The 6,191-nt window shown below is 30.2% G+C and overlaps 4 non-coding genes across 4 annotated transcripts; 3 read left to right on the plus strand and 1 right to left on the minus strand.

Moving 5' to 3' along the window:
• The first annotated feature begins 1,186 nt into the window (after nt 1-1,186).
• On the plus strand, nt 1,187-1,258 carry Trnaw-cca. Its single transcript has one exon. It is a non-coding gene; the product is annotated as a tRNA-Trp (tRNA).
• A 290-nt stretch (nt 1,259-1,548) lies between these two features.
• Nucleotides 1,549-1,620, plus strand: Trnaw-cca. The gene has a single exon. It is a non-coding gene; the product is annotated as a tRNA-Trp (tRNA).
• A 1,561-nt stretch (nt 1,621-3,181) lies between these two features.
• On the plus strand, nt 3,182-3,253 carry Trnaq-uug. The gene has a single exon. It is a non-coding gene; the product is annotated as a tRNA-Gln (tRNA).
• A 2,572-nt stretch (nt 3,254-5,825) lies between these two features.
• On the minus strand, nt 5,826-5,897 carry Trnaw-cca. Its single transcript has one exon. It is a non-coding gene; the product is annotated as a tRNA-Trp (tRNA).
• Nucleotides 5,898-6,191: the final 294 nt, after the last annotated feature.

The following is a 6,191-nucleotide window of genomic DNA, read 5'->3' on the forward strand; positions in this document are numbered from 1 at the left end:
CAAATGTAATATATAAATAATATCGCTTGCATTTGAAGCTTTTATAATTACTTATTTACGTAAATTGTTCGTTAGTTAATATTTTAAAAGATAATTAGTATATTAACTGTTATTGACATACTTTTAGAAGCGTGAATAAAGTAAAAAGCAACGTGAATTTTATCTAAATATATATATAATTTTATTGTTGGATAACATTTAATATTTTGAAAAAAAACAATGTAGGATTTATTATTAAAGAGAATTGAAACAAAAAAACCTCGAACCAGGAATAGTATCACTCCCTAGCCCCTTCCTCAAAAGAATATTTGTCTAATAAGTAAATTAACTAGATTTTGGTGACTGTAGAAGTATAAGAAGTAAATCATTATAATTACATCAGACATCAGTCTTCGATAAATCGTCAAACGAGTTTCTTTCTTTTTTTTTTTTGATAAATAATACCTAACTTAATTAATTTTGAACTAATTAAATTATTTAACAAGTACAACAAAAAATATTGTCTATCGTATTTTATTGTCAACCTAAATATGTATAAACAGTTATTAACTCTTATTATACCACGTAAAATTTTTTATTTACAATGTCAAAATAAGTCAACTCAGTACAAAGTTTGGACCCAAAGAAACTAGAAAATTCTATTACGATCCCAATACTAAACCCAATCAAGTTTCGTAGCAGAAAAGTAATAATAGATGATAAAAAAGGTTCAGGGTATCAAGAAATCTCTACTAGTTCTGCACATATTTGCTTTGTCATATTAAGCTTTAAAATCGAAATTCGATCCTTTGCACTTTGCCCATTTTCTCATCAAACATTAAGGCGATTAATTTTTACACTTTGAGAGAGACAAAAGACTTTTAAACGATCTTGTTCATTAAGGGTTGAATATAAATTATAAATACAAATATATACATACTATATAGTCCGTTCGATTAACGCAAAACCATAATAAGGTCATAGGAGCCATATTAAGTTCATCTTCCCCGCCGTGGTCAAGGAAGAAAGCAAAATTTATCTATTAGTTTAACTGTACATGAATAAATAAAATTTTAACTCTTTTTCATCAATATATTGGTTGTATAGAACCCAAATTAGTCGGTTATAGCCGAATAATTTAATATTAATATGATTTATAAACAATATGCTAGAGAGAACAGACAACATTTAGAATCATTTAAATATCGACTCCGTGGCGCAACGGTAGCGCGTCTGACTCCAGATCAGAAGGTTGCGTGTTCAAATCACGTCGGGGTCAAAAAAGAATTTTTTTGGAGCATGATTTTAAAACTGTATCTATTTTTGCAACAAATTATAACACAAACATGATCACTCACGGTTAGATCACATTAAGAAGCAACTTTTACAACGACTCCGTGGCGCAACGGTAGCGGGTCTGACTCCAGATCAGAAGGTTGCGTGTTCAAATCACGTCGATGTCAATCAAATGTTTTTGGAGCATGGTTTTAAAACTGTATTTTTGCAAAGAATTACAACGCAAACATGATCACTCACGGTTAGATCACATTAAAAAGCATGTTTTACAATGACTTCGTGGCGCAACGGTAGCGCGTCTGACTCCAGATCAGAAGGTTGCGTGTTCAAATCACGTCGGGGTCAAAATCGAATTTTTTTAAAATCTTATAAAATTCTTCCTTTCAATTGAGAATCTTCTGACATGAATTTTTAGTAACATAAAAGTTCCTCTGTATATTGTATTTTCTAAGCCCTTGGACAATTTCTGCTCACGGATCTGTGAAGGTCTGTCAAATTCTTAGTGAATTTTTTGGACTAATCGAACGCACTAAGAATTAAATTGTATCTATTTTGGTAAATTCCAGAAGTGTACATTATATATTTTGTTATACACACAGACAGAACTAAACAGAAGACATATAACAACAAAACATAACGATACTAAATGTTCATTAAAATTATTGTAGTGCATATAATTTGCTAGCGACTTGTAAAACGATAAAACTTACATTGTAATCAGTTATGGGTAATCTATACACATAGTCCGGGCATATTAGAAATTTGACGCGTTTAATTCTGAAACGAGTAGTCTCTCTTTGTATAGACTTTTAAATTTTCAAAAGGATTTTCCGGGATCCATATATAGGGTTTGTTGAGGATTTTAGTGACATTTTGTGGTTAAAATAATACTTTAACTATATATTTGTATGCTTTTCTTTTCCTAATTTCATTTTTGTATTCGATATATAATCCTTAAAAAAATTTGAACAAATGAAAACAAACAATTTACTGAGTTAACGACCAACTTCGGAATGACGTTTTTATTATTTTATTCTTTTTCAGTGCACTAACAAATTCCTATTTTGCTTGGACTATGTACAAGTTATACACGATATATTTATACCTAAGTATACATAGAGCAATATAAATTTGAAAATCATCTCCGCTATAAGTCATAAAAGTTTTATACGCATAAATTCATACAGATTGTATCATGCAATTTTTTATTGCTATTATTATTTTCAAATGGTATTATTATTACACCTCAAAAACATTATTTTTTAAATTTTTAAAGAATGTACGTCTGTTGATAATTTTCATTGTAGTTCATATTAATCGGATACAATTAGATTTGTGTCACCGGTTTAAACAAATTTGTAGCATGGAGATTTGAAAATATTCGTGCTTTGATTAATTATTTTAAAATTTCCACTACAAAAGGTCTTCTATTTTGTTAATAGGGTTACCAACTCAAAGTTCCGGAAGTCGGGAGATATTGAATTAATTATATGACCGAATCAAAATACAGTACCATTTTTTTAATGTTTTTAGTTTTTCCATCATTAAAAATTTAAATAAATATCCCTCAAATAATTAAAAATAATTTTGCTTCAAATAACTTCTTTATTTACTCAACTCTCGAGGATTTGTGTTAGTTGTCAGTATTGGGAGTTGGGAGAAGCTACGTGATTTCTGGAATCTTCTTAAATTTTCCAATTTCGAGTTTATCGTTTCAAAAACTGAAACATGGTTGAAAACTATGTTAATTTTTATCAAAAATCTCAAATTTTATGAATCTAGTTTCTACAAAATTGTTGTTTTGGAGCAAAACTTATTAACAACATTGGAAATTTCGTTTAAAAAATAAAACTTAAAATAACCTGCAAGTTTCTAAAAGTTTAATGATTATTGAAGAACTTCAAGAGGTTCTATGGTGTAATGGTTAGCACTCTGGACTTTGAATCCAGCGATCCGAGTTCAAATCTCGGTAGAACCTAGTTTTTATCAAAATTTAAATTTTATTAAGCTAAAAGATTCTTTCGCAAAGACGAAAACATGTCGTGTAAGACAGTAGTAAAATATGTCGGACCTAAAAATTAAGAAAATGCCTTGTATGCCACTCGTAATGATATTTATGAGTTGTTTTTAAAGAATTTATCTCAAACGCCCGGTTATAAAAGCGCAAATTTGGGTCTGACACTAGCGATATTGATTTGTCTAATTGGAAAATCATTCATACACTAATCATATTATTTATCTTAATAAAAATCTGTCATTAAAACAAAATTTATATGACAAAAAATTAATAATTTATGGGAAAATAATTAACCAATAAAAATAAATAAATAAAAAACTCAAATAGGTGTTTAAAAAATTGCATGTTTATGTGTTAAAAATGTGTCGTCTACATATAATTCAAGTATATTATAACGGTTGTTTGTAAACTTTGCACTCTATTCAAGTAACTTAACATTAAGCAAAATATTACCGACGATTACAATTAACAAGCAAACTTTTGGTTGTCGATTTTGCACATATTTACATCCCCACCAAATTGAGTTGAAGGAATCAAAATTTGTTTTCAAATTTAGTAAATTTAAAGAAAGTGCCTGTCAGTAGCCACTCCAGTGCCCATTTTTCGCCTTTTAATAAATAAATAATATGTTTTGATATAAAAGGGGAATGAGCGGGGTAATTGACCCCCCCTAGAGGGGGGTAATTGACGGAAATAGGCATTTTTTAGATACCGCCTGAACTTATATACAAAATTTAACCCTCTATCCCAATCAGAAGGGGCTGTAGAGATCAACGCTTCTAGACAAGAATATCCCTTTAAGTCGAAAAATTCTATTTTTAGCATGGGAACCTTTCCCAACTGTACAGATTTTCTTGAAACATAATTAAGTACAACCTCGATTAGCCACCTTTCAAAAAAAAAAAAAAAATTGAATCAAAATCGGTTCATTCGTTTAATAACAGTCGAATTTTTGCGTCGGGGGTTAAAAAAGCACCTATTGAGGAGAAAATAATACGACCATAGTGACAAGGACGTTGCCAGTCTATGGCAAAGAGGGGGCTAAGTAGCTTTATGGAGAATGGAAAAAGTATGAATTGTAGGAACACTTTTTTAAAGCAATTGGATACTTTGAGCCATTTTTGTGAATCTCTAAAGGGGGGTAGCTGTACTGCTGTATTGCTCATGACTTTTTTTTGTAGTCAATTGCCAATTATGAAAATTTAACAGTGATTTTTTATAATGAATTGAAATCTAAGAGAAAAAATGCTAAATTTACATTCTATCTATAACTCAAGTATATTATAACAGAGAGTAGAGTTAAAAAAAAAGGTTCATTATATTTTTTTTTTTATCGTTAAATAAAAACTTTTACATTTGATTAACATGGATTATAATGGATGATTGAATTTGAAAACCTGATAGTCGTCAATTGTTTGTTGTACGTATGTTTGGTTTTGTATACTGTACGTACCTTTACACAATTGGGTAGTAGTAGACATATAACTTGAACATAATACAATAAACATATATACACGGTCTGCATGTAAGGTACTCTAGGGTACTTCCGAAGAGTATGGGATAGAGGAGCTCTCATTACTGGTAGATTCCGTTTCTTCTTTCTTGGATCTCAAAAATTCGGCTTTTTAAAAAATTTTTATACCATGCATATATGTAATATGCAAGGTATACTAAGTTTAGTCCCAAATTTGTAATTATACCATGCATATATGTAATATGCAAGGTATACTAAGTTTAGTCCCAAATTTGTAACGCTTAAAAATATTAATGCCACGCACAAAATTTTGCTATAGGTGTTCATAGAATCACCTAATTAGTCCATTTCCGGTTGTTCGTCCGTCCGTTTGTGGACACGATAATTCAAAAATGAAAAAAGATATCGAGCTGAAATTTTTACAGCATACTCAGGACGTAAAAAGTAAGATAGAGTTCGTAAATGAGTAACATAGATCAATTGGGTCCGTAGGATCCATCTTGTAAACCATTAGAGATAGAACAAAAGTTTAAATGTAAGAAATGTTCCTTATCAAAAATAAACAACTTTTGCTTGAAATATTTTTTCGTAAACATCACTGTTTACCATACTTGAATATCAGTTATGTATGTATGTGTTATGTGATAAAGATATCAACACTGACTATGCATGGTATTTCAACAATTTATTCAGTCAATTGTTTGTTTTCACTTGTTATTTTACAGATTATTATTAGTTTAAAGGTGATGCATAAATTATTATTGGATATTAAATAACTATAACATATGTAGCAACTTTAAAAAAGAGGATACGAGCTTCAACTCCTCTAGTGATTGGGTCCAGTCATAAACACTCTTCACCTGCATAATTTTGTTTAAAAAAAAAGACTTCTGGGTTTTGATCCCAGCACGCTTCCACTGTGCTTTGTGTAATAATATCGCCATTCTTATAGCTAAAGTTTATCTAAGCAATAAATCCAATGCTATTACTTACTGCAATTCGAACATAAACTTTTTATTTTAAATAAGAATACAGATAAAATTAAAAAAAAAACTGGATTGACCCCGACGTGATTTGAACACGCAACCTTCTGATCTGGAGTCAGACGCGCTACCGTTGCGCCACGGAGTCGTTGAAAACTCAAAGCTAATTGTTGATAAAGTGAATGATAAATTTTTCTTTTAAACTTGATACTTTTGTCCCAAGTATAGTTTTTTCGATTTATACAGCTGAACTTTTTAGTGTATCATAATTTGATAGGGTATCACAATATAGTGTCGACTGTTTTCGCCTCCGACTACTTTCTTTGTAAGTCGAAAACTTCTAACTGATCAAGCTGCGTTTTATTATACTTACTTCTATGAAGGATCTATCAATCTGATAGAATCGATGTTCGTCCAGCATTTATTTACGAAGCTTTGGCTC

Source organism: Chrysoperla carnea, chromosome X (assembly GCF_905475395.1).
Source record: "Chrysoperla carnea chromosome X, inChrCarn1.1, whole genome shotgun sequence".
NCBI classification, from domain to species: domain Eukaryota; kingdom Metazoa; phylum Arthropoda; class Insecta; order Neuroptera; family Chrysopidae; genus Chrysoperla; species Chrysoperla carnea.